This window comes from Schistocerca cancellata, chromosome 7 (genome assembly GCF_023864275.1).
Source record: "Schistocerca cancellata isolate TAMUIC-IGC-003103 chromosome 7, iqSchCanc2.1, whole genome shotgun sequence".
Taxonomy (NCBI): Eukaryota; Metazoa; Arthropoda; class Insecta; order Orthoptera; family Acrididae; genus Schistocerca; species Schistocerca cancellata.
This window is the reverse complement of record NC_064632.1, coordinates 67,314,476-67,338,776: the sequence shown is the minus strand read 5'-3', so window position 1 is coordinate 67,338,776 and position 24,301 is coordinate 67,314,476. Positions and strand designations below refer to the sequence as shown.

Here is a 24,301-nt window from a genome sequence, read left to right as displayed (position 1 = left end):
AATACCATAGACACATATACTAATAATAAACCTATGACACTTATTGTGAAATCCACTTGTGATTTTACGTCCTTGTATGCTCTGACTTGATAAGAAATATTCATGTAGTAACCTTCTACAGACATGGATACATAAATGAAAAAATAAAATAAAAACGGTAATCGGGTTTTGAACTCGGGACGTAAACGTGAGAGGCCATGCCACTTCCCACTATGATGCCGATTTTTATTTAATTTTCTTTTTACGCTCTACCACTTTTTTTACGACGCTGGACAGGTTCAAATGGCTCTGAGCACTATGGGACTTAACATCTGAGGTCATCAGTCCCCTAGAACTTAGAACTACTTAAACCTAACTAACCTAAGGACATCACACGCATCCATTCCCGAGGCAGGATTCGAACCTGCGACCGTAGCGGTCGCACGGTTCCAGATCGAAACACCTAGAAACACCCGGCCACACCGGCCGGCGACCCTCGACAGGAAAGGGAAATAAAAAAAAAATTTACTTGCCACCGCCACTTCTGTCCTATACAAAAAAAAAATAATGCACCTCTTCAGGCGTTGGCCCCTATCTACGCCTGTCGCAAAACAACTAAACTGTGGGGGAAGAACATAGAGAGTAGCGATGAACATGAAACTAGTTGTGTACGGACTTTTGTTTTTTAGTTGACGTTATTGTATTTTTTTAGTTTTTATGTATGTTTTATTTTATTTTATTTATTTTGTATTTTTTATGCAATTTTTTTAAAATTAAATTAGTCCATGTGCCAGAATTCGTCGCTAGCGCCTTCCGATTGGGGGAACATCCAAAACGTGTCTTCTCGAAATTTTAATGGAGTTTCCGTTTGTAGTGCGTTCAGAACATCATGTCGGCAAAGAAGCATCAGCATATGCATTCCTCCCCCCCTCTCCACCTCCCCACACACACACAAACACACACACACACACACACACACACACACACGCACGCACGCACACGCACACACGCGCAGTCAGATACAGGTATCAATCCGGTGTCAGTCTGAAGAAAGTCGTAGCGTGTAATGGATGCCGACACGTAGCAACCCTACACAGAGCCTTCTGTCATAAAATCTCGAAACAGTTTCGGTGTTCGCCGGTGTTGCTCGCACAACATGCTATTTTCTCTGCTCTCACTGCTTGCTATGCTTCTGACAGGCAGCTGGGTGGAGTGTATTGTGTGTGCGCCATGTTCCATAATGTGCCTTCGACGTTAAGCAAGACGACTAGACTTCTTCACTCATGATATCGGCACAACGGCGTGAGAACTTGTTACAAAGGCTTTTGACAGAGCCATCCAACTGGTTTCATTGATCGAAACAATTCGTAATATAAGAAATGTACTGTAACAGTAGACATCATTCCATTAGTACTACTGACAGCCTTGGTAGAGCCAGGCCTAACGAAACTCTACCACCTCGTGAGCAAGATGTATGAGACAGGCGAAATACCCTCAGGCTTCAAGAAGAATATAATAATTCCAATCCCAAAGAAAGCAGGTGTTGACAGATGTGAAAATTACCGAACTATCAGTTTAGTAAGCCACGGCTGCATAATATTAACACGAATTCTTTACAGACGAATGGAAAAACTGGTAGAAGCCGACCTCGGGGAAGATCAGTTTAGATTCCGTAGAAATGTTGGAACGCGTGAGGTAATACTGACCCTACGACTTATCTTAGAAAATGGATTAAGGACAGGCAAACCTACGTTTCTCGCATTTGTAGACTTAGAGAAAGCTTTTGACAATATTGGCTGGTCTAATCTGTCTCAAATTCTGAAGGTGGCAGGGGTGAAATACAGGGAGCGAAAGGCTATTTACAGTTTCCACAGAAACCAAATGGCAGTTATAAGAGTCGAAGGGCATAAAAGGAAAGCAGTGGTTGGGAAGGGAGTGAGACAGGGTTGTAGCCTATCCCCGATGTTATTCAATTTGTATATTGAGCAAGCAGTAAAGGAAACAAAAGAAAAATTCGGATTAGGTATTAAAATCCATGGAGAAAAAATAAAAACTTTGAGGTTCGCCGATGACATTGTAATTCTGTCAGAGACAACAAAGGACTTGCAAGAGCAGTTGAACGGAATGGACAGTGTTTTGAAAGGAGGATATAAGATGAACATCAACAAAAGCAAAACGAGGATAATGGAATGTAGTCGAGTTAACTCGGGTGATGCTGAGGGAATTAGATTAGGGAATGAGACAGTTAAAGTAGTAAGGGAGTTTTGCTATTTGGGAAGCAAAATGACTGATGATGGTCGAAGTAGAGAGGATATAAAATGTAGACTGGCAATGGCAAGGAAAGCGTTTCTGAAGAAAAGAAATTTGCTAACATCGAGTATTGATTTAAGTGTAAGGAAGTCGTTTCTGAAAGTATTTGTATGGAGTGTAGCCATGCATGGAAGTGAAACATGGACGATAAATAGTTTGCACAAGAAGAGAATAGAAGCTTTCGAAATGTGGTGCTACAGAAGAATGCTGAAGATTAGATGGGTAGATCACATAACTAATGAAGAGGTACTGAATAGAATTGGGGAGAAGAGGAGTTTGTGGCACAACTTCACAAGAAGAAGGGACCGGTTCGTAGGACATGTTCTGAGGCATCAGGGGATCACAAATTTAGCATTGGAGGGCAGCATGGAGGGTAAAAATCGTAGAGGGAGACCAAGAGATTTATACACTGATCAGATTCAGAAGGACGTAGGTTACAGTAAGTACTGGGAGATGAAGAAGCTTGCACAGGACAGAGTAGCATGGAGAGCTGCATCAAACCAGTCTCTGGACTGAAGACCACAACAATAACAACAACAACAACAACAACTGTAATACAACTGAGGTGATTCTTATAAATTTTAATAAAAAAAGCTATAGGAAAAACAGATGCAAGGCCAAGATTCATTGGTAGAATGATAACAAGTAATTCGTCTATGAAAAAAGTTCCTTACAAAACGCTTGTAAAACCGATTCTAGAGTACCGCTTATCACTCTAGGATCCTTCATAGAGGAGCTGGAGAAGATCCAAGGAAGAGCATCACGTTTTGCCGCGGGATCGTTCAGTCAGTGCGAGAGCGTCAGGAGTAGCTCACACAGAAATGACGCGGTGCGGACGCCTACGGCTGCGAGGAAGGAAGGCGGCGTCGGCGGGACGTAACGCTGTCGCAGAGACGCGGGACAGTCGCGCTACGAATGGATTAGAGTGTGTCGTGTCCATCAGACGAAGCTAGCGAGGCACTATATCTTTTGCAAATCGTAAAATTTCAGCAGCAAAGAAGATACAAAATTGTTAAGGCTTTAGTGGCCACTTGTTGACAAACTGCCTATTACCTTCTGTCTCGGGTTCTTCGGCCGACGTTCATCTAATGATTTTACTGGCCAACTTCCTAATGGAACAATTCGAAGCACAAGCACTGGACTTGGCGAATGCATACCTAAGGTGTGGTACAGGTACGTCGATGATACTTTCGTGGTGTGGAGCCATGGTGAAGAACAGCTCGGTGACTTCCTAAAACACTTGAACAGCCTCCATGCCAACATAACATTTACCATAGAAGTAGAAAAGGACAAGAAACTGCCATTTCTAGATGTGCTGGTCACAAGGGACGGCGAAAACCTGGGACACAGCGTGTATCGAAAACCGACACACACGGACCGATACCTGCACAAACTATCAAACCACCACCCTAGCCAGAAAAGGGGCATGATTTATACGCTCGTAACGAGAGCAGGACGAAAATGTGAGCCGCAGCACCTCAGACGAGAAATGCAACACCTGGAAAGTGTTCTGAGGAGCAATGAGTAGTCCACAAATCATATTAGAAGTGTAACAGAGCCAAACACTCGACGAAGTAAGGAATCAGAAAAAGAAATGTCGGTACGGCCTTTCTGCCATGCATTCGCAGAGTGACGGACAGAATCGGCCGTATGTTGCGCAAACCTGGCGTAAAGACGCTTTTCAAACCGACAAAGAAGATCAAAGAGTGTCTTAGATCGGCGAAGGAGAAAAGGGACCCACTTGCAATGTCGGGAATATACCGTATACCATGCACATGCGGAAAAGTTTATGTCGGAATGACTGGACGATCAATCAACACCAGGATCAAAGAGCATAAGCGACATTGCAGGTTGGGGCAGGTGGAGAAATCGGCCGTGGAAGAGCACGCACTGAGTGAGACCGACCACGTAATAAAATTCGCCGACACGGAAGTTCTGGCTGTAGAGAAGCACTATCACACGCGCTTGTTCAGAGAAGCTGTAGAAATACAAAAACACGCGAACAGCTTCAACAAGAAAGAGGAAAGACTTAAGGTAAACGGATCCTGGCTTCCCGTACTGCAGGTAGCAAGAGGAGAACCTCACCGGAAATGACCTAGGAGAAGCCCTCGGACGTTGGTGCGCCAGGTACATATAGTCTGCGGCCGCGAGCTCGGGTCCAGTTCACCACCGGCAATGGAGGGTGAAGCTTTGACAATGCCAGCCACTTGTGCTGGCGAAACGTGAGTAAAATCATTAGATGAACGTCGGCCGAAGAACCCGAGACAGAAGCCAATAGGCAGTTTTTTCAGCAAATAAGATATTGGTCACATCCAGAATGGTTGAAAAGAGGGAAACAATCAGGCATATTCGACATAATGAAAGAACTGAACATGTGTCACTACCGTTTACAGAATTTTTACGGAATGCCTCAGAAGTGTTTCCACATTGTATTAGACAAAGTGAAGGACAGCATTCAGAGCAAAGCAATGAAAGTGGAGTCTTTTGATCATAATTTCTATTTTTCATACGATTTTCATTCAGATGTAAGCCTAAATATTGCGAGAGATGTTCACAATATTACGATACTTCTCCAAAAACTAATCATCCGTAAATATTTCAGTGCTGTAGAACAGAAATTCCTGAGTACTGGGCATAGTTTCCCACCCTTGTGATAGCAGATTTTGCCATTATAGAGAGGAACAAAATATCCTTTCACCCAGACGAGTGGATTCCATTCATTTCCAACACCAAAGAGGACGGATTCCTTGTCTGCATGATGGATCAGAGCATTTCAGGGATCTTTAGCACACTATACCAAGGGTTGTTCAGAGCTTATTCAGAATAACTGAATATGAATGACTACATATTTCATCTGACAACACAATACACTAAAGGGAAGAAAAAGCCACAACATCCAGCAATCGTCGGTTTGCCAAAGCACAGCAAGAAAGCCGAGAGCTACTGGGAAAGTAAATCTGGCGCCACATAACATTTTAGGTTTTTCCTATCTTCATGATAAACTTCTGCCAGTAAAGAATGCCGAGAAGAAAGCCTATACTGTTCTAACAGTGTATCCTGACTGAAAAATGGAATATTTATGAGCAAGTGCCATGTGAATAGTGGATTTGTATGGCTGTCTGGCAGAATCCCTGGACTGAGGATAAAAAAATTAATGCTACCAGGGACGTTTAATAAGTAACACAGCACTATTTTTGTCCTCGGCTGCCTCATGGTGCAACGATCAGCTCTGAAGTGTATTGTGCTACGAGGTGCATTCAAGTTCTAAGGCCTCCGATTTTTTTTTCTCCAGACTGGAAAGAGATAGAAACATGCACATTGTTTTAAAATGAGGCCGCGTTCATTGTCAATATGTTCCAGAGATGGCAGCACCGTACGGCAGATGGAATTTTACCGCCAGCGGCGAGAATGAGAACTGTTTTAAATACTTAAAATGGCGACGTTCTCCTTACTTGAACAGCGTGCAATCATTCGTTTTCTGAATCTGCGTGGTGTGAAACCAATTGAAATTCATTGACAGTTGAAGGAGACATGTGGTGATGGAGTTATGGATGTGTTGAAACTGCGTTCGTGGGTGCGACAGTTTAATGAAGGCAGAACATCGTGTGACAACAAACCGAAACAACCTCGGGCTCGCACAAGCTGGTCTGACGACATGATCGAGAAAGTCGAGAGAATTGTTTTGGGGGATCGCCGAATGACTGTTGAACAGATCGCCTCCAGAGTTAGCATTTCTGTGGGTTCTGTGCACACAATCCTGCATGACGACCTGAAAATGCGAAAAGTGTCATCCAGGTGGGTGCCACGAATGCTGACGGACGTGTGGCATGTTGCCAAGCAATGTTGACGCGCAACGACAGCATCAATGAGACTTTCTTTTCGTCGGTTGTGACAATGGATGAGACGTGGATGCCATTTTCCAATCCAGAAACAAAGCGCCAGTCAGCTCAATGGAATCACACAGATTCACCGCCACCAAAAAAATTTCGGGTAACCGCCAGTGCTGAAAAAAATGATGGTGTCCATGTTCTGGGACAGCGAGGGCGTAATCCTTACCCATTGCGTTCCAAAGGGCACTACGGTAACAGGTACATCCTACGAAAATGTTTTGAAGAACAAATTCCTTCCTGCACTGCAAAAAAAACGTTCGGGAAGGGCTGCACGTGTGCTGTTTCACCAAGACAACGCACCCGTACATCGAGCTAACGTTACGCAACAGTTTCTCCGTGATAACAACTTTGAAGTGATTCCTCATGCTCCCTACTCACCTGACCTGGCTCCTAGTGACTTTTGGCTTTTTCCAACAGTGAAAGACACTCTCCGTGGCCGCACATTCACCAGCCGTGCTGCTATTGCCTCAGCGATTTTCCAGTGGTCAAAACAGACTCCTAAAGAAGCCTTCGCCGCTGCCATGGAATCATGGCGTCAGCGTTGTGAAAAACGTGTACGTCTGCAGGGCGATTACGTCGAGAAGTAACGCCAGTTTCATCGATTTCGGGTGAGTAGTTAATTAGAAAAAAAATCGGAGGCCTTATAACTTGAATGCACCTCGTATCTTCAGGAAATTGAAGAAACGATTTCAGCGTGTTTGCCTCCACAAAAATACGCACGAATCTTTCCTTCTCCGTGACAAAGCAAGGCCTCGCACAAGTCCGCGCACCAGAGAAGAGCTCACAAAATTTCACTGGACTGTTCCTCCTCATCCAGCCCGGATCTCCACCCACCGACTTCCATCTGTTTGGCACAATGGAGGATGCGCTCCGCAGGGAGAAGTAAGTGGATGGCGAGGAGGTCATTGATGCAACAAGACGTCGACCAGCAGAGTGACAGGCGCTGTCCGCCCCGCTGGCTGAACGGTCAGCGTGACGGACTGCCGTCCTAAAGGGCCCGGGTTCGATTCCCGGTTGGGTCGGGGATTTTTCCGCTCAGGGACTGGGTGTTGTGTTGTCTTCATCATCATTTCATCCCTACCCGGCGCGCAGGTCGCCCAATGTGGCGTCGAATGTAATAAGACCAGCAGCACAGGCGATACCACGAAAACTTCAAAAACTTCCTGCAGATTCCACTGCAGACAGCAATCGCCAGAGTCCTCCCCAGCCTGTGACCCTCAGCACCGCCACCAGCCACCTCACCACACTCACCACAAGAATAACGTGGGCAGTGATAGCGAACAAGTGCAACACAAAAGATAAAGTGCTTTCTCTTCTCGCATCAAATAGTGAAGTATAGTAGTATAAAGTGAAATCAGTGATACAAAGTGCTTCTCACCAAACATCTGTCAGGCTCGCAGCCAAAACAGTGTCAAAGGTATGCACAGTAGTACTACCAGTTTTTTTTAATTAACTTTTCTTCCATTATTGTACTATACTGAATAGGAAACAAGCATTACTTAGTGGAAAGTGCCAACTACTCATTATTATTATTAGATATTTTTTTAATGATTTCCTTTACTTTGTGCCTATAAAATTCTATTGATTACTCACACTATCCTTTCTGCCTCTCTTATGTAATATGACAAAATTTTCTCTCTTCTTCAATTTAGGTATATTCTGTAGTATATGTAAAAAAAGTTTCTTCCACTTCTGCTCCACCTATCATGGTGACGTTTCGCTCATACTGTCCCACTTAACAGTGTAACTAGAGGAAGAGATCAAACCAGAATACACAATGTGCCTGTGGCATCACAAGTGCATCACATACAGAAACATAAACTCAAAATCAATGCATCGATGCCAAATATAAACTGTTATGCCTGTCCTGCAGTGTCTACCCCCTCAAAAAAAAAAAGACGACAAATGGCCATGTAAAAAGGTTTAAGGAACAACAATAAGAGAAAAACGAAAAAGGAAAATATATAAAAACGAAAACATATAAAATGACAGTAATATTAACCAACACTAGGAATATAATAGATTAATAGAATAAAATGTCTTTTTCTAAAATGTATCGTTGTTAATATATTTAAATAAATATATTTGGTTACAAAAAAAAGCACCAAGGCGGCCGGACCTGCCCCGTTAGGGGCCTCCCGGCCAATGACGCCAAACGCTCATTTCCTCCCAGTAAGATGGTGTAAGCCCATCACATTGAACGGAAATTACGTTGAGAAATAGGGTTCTGTAGCCAGAACTGTGGGAATAATATCGTGTATTGGAAACCAGCCTACTTTCAGAAAGAAAAAAAAATGGTTCAAATGGCTCTGAGCACTATGGGACTTAACTTCTAAGGTCATCAGTCCCCTAGAACTTAGAACTACTTAAACCTAACTAACCTAAGGACATCACACACATCCATGCCCGAGGCAGGATTCGAACCTGCGACTGTAGCGCCTGTAACTGCTTGGCCACCACGGCCGGCTTTCAGAAAGAAATGTGTTGCATTACTTATTGAACGCCTCTCGCAGCTGTACGTGTGTTGCGTATTTACAACATGAACAGTACTAAATTTTCCCAAATTTTATACTGCTGCCTGTGCAGATTTTTATTGCAGTAAACTTGGCGTGTTTTGTTCTGTGTCGTTGTTCTTTCCCAGAATCAGCTTTCTACTTCTGCAATACGTAACACAGAAAAACAAGAGTGTTCAAAAAAATGGCTCTGAGCACTATGGGACTTAACTTCTATGGTCATCAGTCCCCTAGAACTTAGAACTAGTTAAACCTAACTAACCTAAGGACATCACACACATCCATGCCCGAGGCAGGATCCGAACCTGCGACCGTAGCAGTCGCGCGGTTCCGGACTGAGCGCCTAGAACCGCTCGGCCATCACGGCCGGCACCAGAGTGTTCCACCAGCACAACGTTGTAACTGCACTGATTCAACATTATTCGTCCAAGAAAATATAAAAGTGCTATTTTTTCAGCGATAACGTAAGTAATTGTGTAATAACTGTTACATCAAATGCAAAATGGCGTTTTGCCTCGTATTAACTGCCTGCATTACGGAAACCCAGATAAGTTAGCATAAATTAGGTAATCGAAATGGTAAACGTAAAACATCAAGTCCAGGGAATACTTTAGTTATATCAGCAGAAAAAAACCATCACTCATTCATTGAATGTTTCATGAATGAATCTGGTGTAGGCAAGTAAAATTTACTTATCCAGTGTATAGCTTATTATGCCCTTGGATCTATGTCCAGTTTTAAAATGAAAATAACTCTTAATGCAATATTCCCTTAAAATTTTATTGTAACTGACTTCGTAAACTGCATACACAGGGTTGTCGCTGTAGGGGGACTAAGGGGATTAACCACTCACCCACCAAAACAAAACAAAACAAAAAAATCTTGAAAGAATATTTTATATCATATTCCTATTTTACATTATTTTAATAATGTTGTAGTTTTCAGGCTTCAGCTTGATCCCACAGTAATCTAAGTAAGCTATGCAAATGAACAATGTTGTATTATGCGCCATTAATTATTCTACGGAGTAATCGGGTTTTCTCTTCGCACTGTAAAAATTATTTATGCGAACTTAACATATTAATCCGAGTACATCTCTATAGTGTAGGTGTAGCCCGTTCTTAATTTATGAAGTAACGAATAATGTGATTAATTTTCCTGTGTATTCGCCGTTTATTGTGACTGCTAGTGAAATCGCTCAACTGTAATCCTCGACATGCACGTAAGATTTAGGAAACGCGTTGGTATGGAAGACAAATATCTTCTAACTTAATGAAGTGCACTGTTTAAGCGAGAGCTGGTTGTGTTGGTAGCATCGACTGGTTCCCTTGCAATTGGACTCTCTTCTCGTGTTGTGTTTCGTTATGGTAGACAAGGTGTCCGCTTCCGTAGCGTAGCGGTAGCGTTACCGCCTACGACGAAGAGGGCCCGGGTACGATTCACGGCAGGGACTGGTGTTGTGTGTCCATCATCATTTTTTCATCATCATTGACTCGCAAGTCGCCGAAGTGGCGTCAACTAAAGAGGACTTGCAATACAGCGGCCTCCCAGCCAACAATGCCATACGCTCATTTCATTTCATTGCTGACAAAGCGTAATATTTTGTCTCGATAGTAAAGAATACGCAGTCAGTTGGCTACCTACTGAGATGGAGGTGGTGTTACAAGTGTTTTCCGCACTAAATTCCACAATGAAACGAGGAAGGTGCTCAATATTGAACTTCGTTACAAGATAACATGCTGATGAGTCAGTCACCTCAACAACTTATTGTGTGGAGGATACCGCTTCTGAATTAACAACAGAGAACTCAAAATACGAAGCCCAGGGAAATGAAGAATCTGTGGAAGTTCCAGATATGTCCTCCTCTCTTTGTTCAACTGGTGACAAATCTGATGTTGGTGCATACATAAATCACAGACCTCGTAACTGTGAATTGACAATGAACCTTGTTACTGAGCCTTGGATGTCACCTAAAGGTTTTACTTTTCCTATCAGGAGGCCTAAAACAAAGTTGCATTTCCAGCATCAGTGGTTAAACGACCGTGCTTGGTTGGTGTACTCATTAAAACCAAATGGGGCCCTGTGAACGTGTTGTTTTGTTTTCGGTAAAGAACAAAGTGGAAAGAGTAGCCACTAAAATACTGGTGCGCTTATATGCAAGATGTTTACAAAATGGAAAGAAGTGCATGAGAAGTGTTTAAGAAACACAAACAAAGCTATTATCTCTAAGTAAATGTCTCAGTAACGGATAATTTTGTTGCCAATTTTACTCACAGACACAAAGATGCCACCTCTCAGATGAACTCCGCAAAATACAAGACAATAGACAAAGTTTGTGCCCATAGTAAAAGTCACCCTGCTATTTGCAAGACAGGGGAAACAACACGTACACAGGGCCCCATTTGGTTTTAATGAGTACACCAACCAAGCACGGTCGTTTAGCCACTGATGCTGGAAATGCAACTTTGTTTTAGGCCTCGTGATAGGAAAAGTAAAACCTTTAGGGGAACAAATGATCCAGAATCTATACAGTTGGATAGCACCACTTCAGAGCGATCCTGAGAATCTGTGTCAAATATGGGGACATTTCTTCCAGAAAACACATAGAAACCTCACCATTAAATGCACTTTATACAAGTCGGAGCAACCAGAATGAAATAATATTTTTTGTGGATCTTTAATTCAAGGAAAAATAATCAGTAAAATAAGGAGGTCATAGTTTCTTCTCTGTTTTGGCAGATGAAATCTATGATATATGAAGGACAGAGCAAATGTAGTATCGCCATGTCTACACTATACTGAAAGATCATTTGAAGACAACTACGATGTTCGTAGGAAAGACTTGTCAGGTTTTGATCCAGTCCGTGATCTAACAGGTCGAGGGTTAGCGGTTGTGCTCATGGACTAGCTTAAAAGTTACGAACTTGATATGTCGTATTTATGTGTCTGCAATGAGTGGATATCTTCGAGGGGTGCAAGGGTGATTTGTGAAAAGTTTCCACAAGCTAAATATATTCACTGCAGTGTTCACAGTATTAATCTCGCTCCGTCTCATGCTTGCCTTTCTCAGCCAGTTCGAAATAGCATAGGCACAGTGCCTCAGTCATAAATTCCATTAAGGGTTCTTCGCAATGTACAAATATTCTAAAAGAGAAAGTTGCGGAGTTACATGATGAGTATATCAGAAGGACCAGTCAATTGTCCACGTGTAAAAGCAGCTGGGTTAAAAGACGCGATTAACTAATAAGATTTGAGAATACTTAGATTCGAACCTTGTACACTCTGAAAGTGCTGAAAGAGAGAATGTGAATACCTCGACTAAGGCCAGCCAGTTCGTTTGTGCGCCAGAGAAGAGTGGATTCGTGATCTGATCGAGTGTTTAAACAGACCAAACAGCTAAGGTCATCAGTTTCATATTTACCACTCCCCCCCCCCCCCCCATCCTTCCACCAGACCCCTTAAGGTGACTTGTGGAATATGGATGTAGATAACCTTAGATCCCAGAAGATATGAATCACCTTTCACAATGCGTGCAGCAATCAGCACTCTGTTTCCTTAATGACTGTTCGTACAACCATGAACATTCAAGAATTAGTTCAGACCACACTCGTACGACTAACAATTATTAAACGTAAAGTGCAACTGGTTGTTTTCATTGAAGGAACTTCAGAATATAAGCGAGCGTATTTTCAAGTTTGTGGTACGTTATTTAGCACTGGCCTTGCTACCTAGGCCTATATAGTTAATGTGTTGCAGTATGGACAGTGAACTGTGGCAGCCTGTACCCCCTCGAAAGGTGGGTGATTGATATAAAGTGGTTCGTGTTCTGAGTGGACATTCGTGGATACACACAGCCACCACACACGTCTTGTTTCGTAACGTGACGTGCACCGGACGTTAAATGTCGCAATAAAAGCATTACCTACACCCGTAACCGCGCACCCTTCCCCTAACCATCGACTCTGTAAATAATTTAACTCCCACGTATAAAACAACTTCTTTACAAATGTGTACAATGTTTGACGTTCAGCCTGAAAAACCTTCACGTTTGAAGACCCAAAACCTGAATGCGTTCTGTTTTGAGGAAAGGTAGTTTTTCACGCATCTCAATATTTATGGCGTCTCATCTCCTGAACTCTCCTCCTGAACTCAAGCTTTTGCTACAAAATCGCACAACTTTTGATTTCCGTTTGAAATGCGAGACATGAGACAATTCTTAGACAATACTGCGCAACATTTCGTAGTGTGGACGTGTTGGTGGCAAGGCCTCCAGTTGTTCTCTTTGCGATGTGCAAGAGCCTCATCTGTTTTTATCATTTTTTTTTCTTATTGTTATACAACACTTATCAACGGAGGAAGTGCTTCAACTGACTGGAGATTTTCACGCAACGTAATGTTTGTCGGAAGTTAGTAATTCCAAATACGAATGTCGAAATAATAAAAAGTTGATAATCGAAGTGCTGGCCAAAAAATAATAAGTAACGGTATCAGTGAGTGAAGGTGGAATAGAAAGTAATTTACAGCCGAAACGAGGCACTTCCATAAGCAGTTCACGTTTCCATCAATATCTCCTCTTTCGATGTCTTTCACTATCTATTATTACCACTGAGCTGCCATCCTGACAAGGTGCCAGCCGCGGTGGCCGTGCGGTTCTAGCGCTGCAGTCCGGAACCGCGGGACTGCTACGGTCGCAGGTTCGAATCCTGCCTCGGGCATGGGTGTGTGTGATGTCCTTAGGTTTAAGTAGTTCTAAGTTCTAGGGGACTTATGACCTAAGATGTTGAGTCCCATAGTGCTCAGAGCCATTTGAACCATTTCATCCTGACAAGGTCAGCCATATTTAGCAAATATGCAAGACATTAAGGTGTGTACTCGAGACAAAGCTTTAGATTGTCCATATACATTGTCTAGCTACATGTCTGTAGACAGTCCCTCTGCAGTGTTTATCGGAAATCGCTCGATTTTGTACACAAGTGTGTACGCGGGCCTACTTACCTTAAGTGACATCAGCGCAGTAACTGCTAGCTTCAACTAACAAATAATTCAAATGGCTCTAAGCACTGTGGGACTTAACATCTGAGGTCATCAGTCCCCTAGACTTAGAACTACTTAAACCTGACTAACCTAAGGACATCACACACATCCATGCCCAAGGCAGGATTCGAACCTGCGACTGTAGCAGCAGCACGGTTCCAGACTCAAGGGCCTAGAACCACTTGGCCACAGCGGCCAGCGTTCAGCTAACAACTCTCATCTCTTAGTTCGTAACATCCGTCCCATAAGCGGATATACAATTTCTCAACGTATTATTGGCTCATGTACATTGTTAATTGTCCATAGACCTTGTTATTGGTGGGGAGGCTTGCGTGCCTCAGCGATAGAGATAAATGTACCATAGGCGCAACCACAGCAGAGGGGTATCTGTCGAGAGGCCAGACAAACGTGTGGTTCCTGAAGAGGGGCAGCAGCATTTTCAGTAGTTGCAGGGGCAACAGTTGCAGGGGCATATGGATGTGACTGATCTGGCCTTGTAACATTAACCAAAACGGCCCTGCTGTGCTGGTACTGCGAACGGCTGAAAGCAAGGTGAAATTACAGCTTTTATTTTTTCCGAGGGCATGCACCTTTACTGTATGGTTAAATGATGATGGCATTCTCTTTGGTAAAATATTCGGATCTCCAGACAGGGACTACTCAGGAGGACGTCGTTATCAGGAGAAAGAAAACTGGCGTTCTACGGATCGGAGTGTGAAATGTCAGACCCCTTAATTGGGCAGGTACGTTAGAAAACTCAAAAAGTGAACTGGATAGGTTAAAGTTAGATATAGTGGGAATTAGCGAAGTTTAGTGGCAGGAGGAACAAGACTTCTCATCAGGCGAATACAGGGTTATAAATACAAAATCGAATAGGGCTAACGCAGGAGTAGGTTTAATAATGAATAAAAAATAGAGGGGTGGTAAGCTACTACCAACAGCATAGAGAACGCATTATTGTAGCCAAGACAGATACGAAGCCCATGCCTACTACAGTAGTACAGGTTTATATGCCAACTAGCTCCGCAGATGAGGAAGAGATTGAAGAAATCTATGATGCGATAAAAGAAATTATTCGGATAGTCAAGGGAGACGAAAATTTAATAGTCATGGGGGACTGGAATTAGATAATAGGTAAAGGAAGAGAAGGAAAAGTAGTAGGTGAATATGGAATGGGGGTAAGGAATGAAAGAGGAAGTCGCCTGGTATAATTTTGCATAGAGCATAACTTAATCATAGCTAACACCTGGTTTAAGAATCATGAAAGAAGTTTGTATACGTGGAAGAGGCCTGGAGACACTGGAAGATTTCAGATAGATTACATAGTGGTTATACAGAGATTTAGCAACCAGGTTTAAAATTGTAAGACATTTCCAGGGGCAGATGTGGACTCTGACCACAATCTATTGGTTATGAACTGTAGATTAAAACTCAAGAAACTGCAAAAAGGTGGGAATGTAAGGAGATGGGACTTGGATAAACTGACTAAACCAGAGGTTGTACAGAGTTTCAGGGAGAGCATAAGGGAACAATTGACAGGAATGGGGGAAAGAAATACAGTAGAAGAAGAATGGGTAGCTTTGAGGGATGAAGTAGTGAAGGCAGCAGCGGATCAAGTAGGTAAAGAGACGAGGGCTAGTAGAAATCCTTGGGTAACAGAAGAGATTTTGAATTTAATTGATGAAAGAAGAAAATATAAAAATGTAGTAAATGAAGCAGGCGAAAACGAATACTAACGTCTCAAAAATGAGATCGACGGGAAGTGCAAAATGGCTAAGCAGGGATGGCTAGAGGACAAATGTAAGGCTGTAGAGGCATTTATCACTATGCGCAAGATACAGGGTGTTTCAAAAATGACCGGTATATTTGAAACGGCAATAAAAACTAAACGAGCAGCGATAGAAATACACCGTTTGTTGCTATATGCTTGGGACAACAGTACATTTTCAGGCGGACAAACTTTCAAAATTACAGTAGTTACAATTTTCAACAACAGATGGCGCTGCAAGTGATGTGAAAGATATAGAAGACAACGCAGTCTGTGGGTGCGCCATTCTGTACGTCGTCTTTCTGCTGTAAGCGTGTGCTGTTCACAACGTGCAAGTGTGCTGTGGACAACATGGTTTATTCCTTAGAACAGAGGATTTTTCTGGTGTTGGAATTCCACCGCCTAGAACACAGTGTTGTTGCAACAAGACGAAGTTTTCAACGGAGGTTTAATGTAACCAAAGGACCGAAAAGCGATACAATAAAGGATCTGTTTGAAAAATTTCAACAGACTGGGAACGTGACGGATGAACGTGCTGGAAAGGTAGGGCGACCGTGTACGGCAACCACAGAGGGCAACGCGCAGCTAGTGCAGCAGGTGATCCAACAGTGGCCTCGGGTTTCCGTTCGCCGTGTTGCAGCTGCGGTCCAAATGACACCAACGTCCACATATCGTCTCATGCGCCAGAGTTTACACCTCTATCCATACAAAATTCAAACGCGGCAACCCCTCAGCGCCACTACCATTGCTGCACGAGAGACATTCGCTAACGATATAGTGCACAGGATTGATGACGGCGATATGCATGTGGGCAGCATTTGGTTTACTGACAAAGCTTATTTTTACCTGGACGGCTTCGTCAATAAACAGAACTGGCGCATATGGGGAACCGAAAAGCCCCATGCTGCAGTCCCATTGTCCCTGCATCCTCAAAAAGTACTGGTCTGGGCCGCCATTTCTTCCAAAGGAATCATTGGCCCATTTTTCAGATCCGAAACGATTACTGCATCACGCTATCTGGACATTCTTCGTGAATTTGTGGCGGTACAAACTGCCTTAGACGACACTGCGAACACCTCGTAGTTTATGTAAGATGGTGCCCGGCCACATCGCATGGCCGACATCTTTAATTTCCTGAATGAATATTTCGATGATCGGGTGATTGCTTTGGGCTATCCGAAACATACAGGAGGCAGCGTGGATTGGACTCCCTATTCACCAGACATGAACCCCTGTGACTTCTTTCTGTGGGGACACTTGAAAGACCAGGTGTACCGCCAGAATCCAGAAACAATTGAACAGCTGAAGCAGTACATCTCATCTGCATGTGAAGCCATTCCGCCAGACACATTGTCAAAGGTTTCGGGTAATTTCTTTCAGAGACTACGCCATATTATTGCTACGCATGGTGGATATGTGGAAAATATCATACTATAGAGTTTCCCAGACCACAGCGCCATCTGTTGTTGACAATTGTAACTACTGTAATTTCGAAAGTTTGTCTGCCTGAAAATGTACTGTTGTCCCAAGCATATTGCAACAAACGGTGTATTTCTATCACAGTTATTTAAGTCCGGTGCACAATTGTTCAACTTTTGATAAGCCTCGTTACTAGTTTCCAGGCAAATGTCTACATACTGCTACAATAGTTTACTGTTGAACATCTACTAGCAGAAAAAAAGCCACATAAGTCACAGTTCTTTCGGAATAATCAGGTATGTATAGAACAGACACTGTCGTTGCTTTATGTCCATATCCCTACTGCTATTGAACACTATCTTTCTCAATTCCCAATGGATTCCAAACCAATAACCTCTATCCTAGTTGCCATGACCAACTGTATCCTCACTCACAATTACCTCTCCTTTGAAGGCATTACCTACAAACAAACCCAGGGTATGGCTATGGGCACCCACATGGCACCATCCTGTGCCAGTTTATTTATTGGCCATCTAGAGGAATCCTTCCTAAAAACCCAGAATCCTAAACCACTCACCTGGTTCAGATTCGTTGATGACATCTTTGCGATCTGGATCGAGGGTGAGGACGCCCTATCCACATTCCTCCAGATCCTCAACAACTTCTCCCCCATTTGCTTCACTTGGTCCTACTCAACCCAACAAGCCACCTTCCTAGATGTTGACCCTCACCTCAAAGATGACTACATCAGTGCCTCAGTCCATATCAAACCTACTAACCACCAGCAATACATCCACTTTGACAGCTGCCACCCGTTCCTTACCAAGAAGTCCCTTTCATATAGCCTAGCCACCCATGGTCATCACATCTGCAGTGACAAGCTGTCACTCTCTAAATATATAGAGGGTCTCACTGAAGTCTTCACAGACCATAATTATCCTCCCAACCCTCCACAAAAACAAATGATGAAAGCCTTATCTTTCCAGTCTCCCACCACCTCCCAAAGTCCCACCATTTGGCCACAGAGGAGTATTCTCCTCATAACTCAGTACCACCCAGGACTGGAGCAACTGAATCACATTCTCTGCCAGGGTTTCAATTACCTCTCATTGTGCCCTGAAATGAGAAATATCTTGCCCGCTATCCTTCCCACGCCTCCCACAGTGGTATTCTGCTATCCACTGAACATACACAATATACTTGTCCATCCTTACACAACCCCTGCTCCCAACCCCTTATGTCATGGCTCATATGCCTATAACAGACCTAGATGCAAGACCTGTCCCATACATCCTCCCACAACCACGTACTCCAGTCCAGTCACAAACATCGCCTACCCCATCAAAGGCAGCAAACCTGTGAAACCAGTTATGTGATCTATAAGCTAAGCTGCAACCACTGTGCTGCATTTCTAAGTGGGCATGACAACCAGCAAGCTGTCTGTCTGCATGAATGGCTAGCAAAAAACTGTGGCCAAGAAACAAGTGGACCCACTGTTGCCGAACACACTGTCAAACATGACATCTTTCATTTCAATGACTGCTTCAAAGCCTGTACCATAAGGATCCTTCCCACTAACACCAGTTTTTCTGAATTGTGCAGGTGGGAACCTCCCTGCAGCACATCCTATGCTTTCATAACCCTCCTGGCCTCAACCTTCCTTAGACACTGTTCTGACCCGTCCAGCCCCTTCCCTGTTCCCATTCCAGCACTACACAGCCGTCATTCCACCATCACACCCAGCCCTTCTACTTCTGCCCTTCTCTGCTTCTCCCCCTCCCCCCCCCCCCCAACTCCCCACCACTCCCCTGCCTGCTGTCTAACCTGCAGCACATCACTGTGTGGTTTCAGTTGCCTGAGGCTGCCAGTCATGTGTGTGAGTAGCATTTGTGGGAGCGTGTGTATGTGTGCCTGTCATCTATTGTTGATGAAGGCCTTACTGCCCGAAAGCTGTATTTGTGACAGTCCTTTTGTTGTGCCTATCTGCAACTCAGAATCTCTGCTATATGGTGAGCAGCTACTTTCCTTTTCATAATATTGTTACATTCCATCATGGGTTTTCCATTGTTTGATTTCTCCTGATGTTGTTGTGGTTTTCAGTCCTGAGACTGGTTTGATGCAGCTCTCCATGCTACCCTATCCTGTGCAAGCTTCTTCATCTCCCAGTACTTACTGCAACCTACATCCATCTGAATCTGCTTAGTGTATTCATCTCTTGGTCTCCCTCTACGATTTTTGCCATCCACGCTGCCCTCCAATGCTAAATTTGTGATCCCTTGATACCTCAGAACATGTCCTACTAACCGGTCCCTTCTTCTTGTCAAGTTGTGCCACATACTCTTCTCCCCAATTCTATTCAATACTCCATCATTAGTTATGTGATCTACCCATCTAATCTTCAGCATTCTTCTGTAGCACCACATTTCGAAAGCTTCTATTCTCTTCTTGTCTAAACTATTTATCATCCATGTTTCACTTCCATACATGGCTACACTCCATACAAATACTTTCAGAAACGACTTTGTGACACTTAAATCTATACTCGATGTTAACAAATTTCTCTTCTTCAGAAACACTTTCCTTGCCATTGCCAGTCTACATTTTATATCTTCTCTACTTCGACCATCATCAGTTATTGTGCTCCCCAAATAGCAAAACTCCTTTACTACTTTAAGTGTCTCATTTCCTAACCTAATTCCCTAAGCTTCACCTGACTTCATTCGACTACATTCCATTATCCTCGTTTTGCTTTTGTTGATGTTCATCTTATATCCTCCTTTCAAGACACTGTCCATTCCGTTCAACTGCTCTTCAAAGTCCTTTGCTGTCTCTGACAGAATTACAATGTCATCGGCGAACCTCAAAATTTTTATTTCTTCTCCCTGGACTTTAATACCTACTCCGAATTTTTCTATTGTTTCCTTTACTACTTGCTCAATATACAGATTGAATAACATCGGGGAGAGGCTACAACCCTGTCTCACTCCCTTACCAACCTCTGCTTCCCTTTCATGCCCCTCGACTCTTGTAACTGCCATCTGGTTTCTGTACAAATTGTAAATAGCCTTTCGCTCCCTGTATTTTACCCCTGCCACCTACAGAATTTGAAAGATAGTATTCCAGTCAACATTGTCAAAAGCTTTCTCTAAGTCTACAAATGCTAGAAACGTAGGTTTGCCTTGCTTAGTCTAGCTTGTAACATACGTCGTAGGGTCAGTATTGCCTCACGTGTTCCAACATTTCTACGGAATCCAAACTGATCTTCCCCGAGGTCGGCTTCTACCAGTTTTTCCATTCGTCTGTAAAGAATTTGCGTTAGTATTTTGCATCTGTGACTTATTAAACTGATAGTTCGGTAATTTTCACATCTGTCAACACCTGCTTTCTTTGGGATTGGAATTATTATATTCTTCTTGAAGTCTGAGGGTATTTCGCCTGTCTCATACATCTTGCTCACCAGATGGTAGAGTTTTGTCAGGACTGGCTCTCCCAAGGCTGTCAATAGTTCTAATGGAATGTTATCTACTCCCGGGGCCTTGTTTCAACTCAGGTCTTTCAGTGCTCTGTCAAACTCTTCACACAGTATCATACCTCCCATTTCATCTTCATCTACATCCTCTTCCATTTCCATAATATTGTCCTCAAGTACATCGCCCTTGTATAGACCCCCTATATACTCCTTCCACCTTTCTGCTTTCCCTTCTTTGCTTAGAACTGGGTTTCCATCTGAGCTCTTGATATTCATACAAGTGGTTCTCTTTTCTCCAAAGGTCTCTTTAATTTTCCTGTAGACAGTATCTATCTTACCCCTACTGAGATAAGCCTCTACATCCTTACATTTGTCCTCTAGCCATCCCTGCTTAGCCATTTTGCACTTCCTGTTGATCTCATTTTTGAGACGTTTGTATTCCCTTTTGCCTGCTTCATTTACTGCATTTTTATATTTTCTCCTTTCATCAATTAAGTTCAATATTTCTTCTGTTACCCAAGGAGTTCTACTAGCCCTCGTCTTTTTACCTACTTGATCCTCTGCTGCCTTCACTACTTCATCTCTCAGAGCTACCCATTCTTCTTCTACTATACTTCTTTGCCCCATTCCTGTCAATTGTTCCCTTATGCTCTCCCTGAAACTGTGTACAACCTGTGGTTTAGTCGGTTTATCCAGGTCCCATCTCCTTAAATTCCCACCTTTTTGCAGTTTCTTGAGTTTTAATCTAAAGTTCATAACCAATATATTGTGGTCAGAGTCCACATCTGCCCCTGGAAATGTCTTACAATTTAAAACATGGTTCCTAAATCTCTGTCTTACCATTATATAATCTATCTGATACCTTCTAGTATCTCCAGGATTCTTCCATGTATACAACCTTCTTTCAGGATTCTTGAACCAAGTGTTAGCTATGATTAAGTTATGCTCTGTGCAAAACTCTACCAGGGCAGCTTCCTCTTTTATTTCTTAGCCCCAATCCATATTCACCTACTATGTTTCCTTCTCTCCCTTTTCCTACTCTCGAATTCCAGTCACCCATGACTATTAAATTTTCGTCTCCCTTCACTACCTGAATAATTTATTTTATCTCATCATACATTTCTTCAATTTCTTCATCATCTGCAGAGCTAGTTGGCATATAAACTTGTACTATTGTTGTAGGCATGGGCTTCGTGTCTGTCTTGGCCACAATAATGCGTTCACTATGCTATGATTTCTCCTAAATCTTAGTAATTGTAAAGTTACTGTGGCTATACACAGCAGTCAGCTCTAGCTCTGAGCCAGGGTTAGTATCTGCCTATGCTGTCTATGTAGAAAGTATTCAGTAGAGTCAAAATGTTAGCAGTGGACTGATAACACCTCAGCTCACACAGAAAGTGGCTAAGGAGCTACCTGGTTTTGAGCATTCAGACCAGACAATAGAGAAAACTTTAGAAACACATTTAAATCTAAATAAGGAATGTGAAATAAAAATAGAAGTTACAGATCCGAATCTTGCTTTTTGATGGCAGAGACAGAAGCAACAACAGTTTATATGGACCTAAAAATAATTTACATGCGAAGAAGATACTGGATGTACAGTAATGGAATATCCTCAGATGAATTGATAAAAGATGTTGTAGATACATCAGATCTGTGCCACATTGTATATTGTTGCAAAATGAGGAGATGCACTAAAAATATATATACATACTATTTTACATCTGTTGAATAAGTAATATTTTGTTGAGTTTACAATTCATAAAGCACATAAGAAAGTTTGATTATTCTTAATGCTTATCCATGTCATTAAACACACTCAGGAAGTATTTGAGAAACTACATACTACATATGAGTGAAGTTGTGGTGGATCCACCAAAAGATTTTTCAGAAAAAGTTTTCTAAAAAGATCTTCAAATATGTAATATACAAAACAGAAAATAAGATTGTCTCATTGCAAGGGCTAGGAAATTTAGCATCCACAACCATGTTCAGTCATGGCACTTGTTAACATACCTGTCCCACAATATATTATTCTGGCTATTTTTGCCACTTCAGTTAGTAGGCAGAAGAGCCAAATATTTGTGCCTCTAAGTAAAATATGTATCACCTGTGATTATTGCCTGACACAGTTTCAGATAACTGAAATCCTAATACCAGAAAAAAACCTGGTTTAATAATACTAAATTCAACAAATATAAGCACTTCTTAAGAATTATGTTTAGTAAGTTCTGAACATTGGCCTATGTACAACAAGCATATAGCATGTTTAATGTAAATAAAAGATCCAAACACAAAATAAATTGCACACATATTCATGAACTAATGACTTTACTCACTGTATCCACAAATGATGCTTTGCAAGCCAATTAGTTCCATTGTGTTTGAGAGGATTTTACAAATTCACATTGTTTTATACAGACTTCACCTTGTTGTTGCAGACTGTGTACAATACCTATGGCTCCTGGGCAACAGTGCACATGTAGTGTATGAGGCTATATTGATTGTCCCTTTAAGTGGAAATCCATATAGGTGATAAGCATGTTTGCATCACATGTGCAATATCAATAGGCTTCTGATCAAGAAGAACCATTCATGTAGATGTTACAGTAATAGACACTGGTCACAGTAGTTCTGCCATGCTCAGCAGAGTATGACAAAATACAATAGGTCTGGTTATAGCTACATGCAGCCTTCCAATGTGTAGTCACACATGTTGTGACTGATTGTCTAATATTGTTAAACCTGTTTTACTGATAATATTAGGCACCATAATACAAACTAGATAAATTTATTTGTGGTAGTCTAGATACAGAAAACTGCATTAGTCAAGAGCAGAAAGGTTCACTACATTCATTTCCAAGAAACAGCAGACAAATTAGTTCTTCACTATGCATTATAGAGTTAATTATTTTAATTTATACCAATAATATATTAGACAATTAAGAGAAATCACTGTTATCATTTCAAGGGATTATTAGCTGAGTTTCTTAACTCAATTATTGGCATTATTTTTCATTCCTGATACAGTATTTCTCTTTGCATAAAATAACTTAATATTTGTACCAACAAATAATTACACTTGTAATTCCATGCTACTTTGTTGAGATCACCAGATTTTCCAAAAAGCTTGCAAAAAATTCTGAAATTTGAAAGAATCTTTTAAGTATATTTCAGCAATTTAAATTCAGTAATTTGTTGGTATGTTCATATTTTATCCTTGTAAACTTCAGTAATTAATAATATAGTAAATGTATGCATATTCTTGGGGAACTGGGAATATATTTACTGTATTGTATTGTATTGTATATTTATTGGTCCTTTGAATCATACACTGTACAGGGGTACATAATGATATAGGACAAATCAAATAATTTGCAATAAATTTTAACAGAAAAACTGTTGTATGGTTTTCATTCTATAACAATATAACCCCTAACGTATAGGAATAACATTTCACAAATACACAAATAAATTTTAAGTGCACACATTTCATACTTTCGACCTTGATTATACAGACACACACATATATGTAATAGACCACATATAATAAGCTGTAAACCATAAAGCTGAGAATCTCTCTTCTGAAATTATTGAACTGAGGGAGAAAATGAAAGATTGCTATATACTTATTTAGAGATACTAAACTACAATATTTCTCAATAAAATATAAACTGCTCAGAAAAACATACAGAGAGTCCTTGACTAACCTAAAAGCACAGAAATATACCTCTGAAATAAGGAACTCTAACCGTATCAGTAAAACTGCCTGGAAAATAATGCATAAAGAAAGTGGGAAACAGAATTCCTATGAACACAGCAACATAACATTAAAAGAAAATAGTGAACAAAATAAATGACCCAAAAGAGGTCTGTGGAAATTTATAGAAAAGTTCAGTACAGTTGGTACAAATGAAGT

The 24,301-nt window shown here is 41.8% G+C and overlaps 1 protein-coding gene across 1 annotated transcript in view; it reads right to left on the bottom strand.

Annotated features, from left to right (window-relative positions):
- The window catches only part of LOC126092022 (fatty acid 2-hydroxylase), a 622,506-nt gene extending 599,727 nt beyond the window's left edge, over positions 1-22,779 (bottom strand). Inside the window, exon 1 of the mRNA XM_049907412.1 lies at positions 22,722-22,779. The gene's annotated coding sequence lies outside the window, so the exon portion shown is untranslated. The remainder of the gene's footprint in view (positions 1-22,721) is intronic.
- Between the last annotated feature and the right edge of the window lie 1,522 nt (positions 22,780-24,301).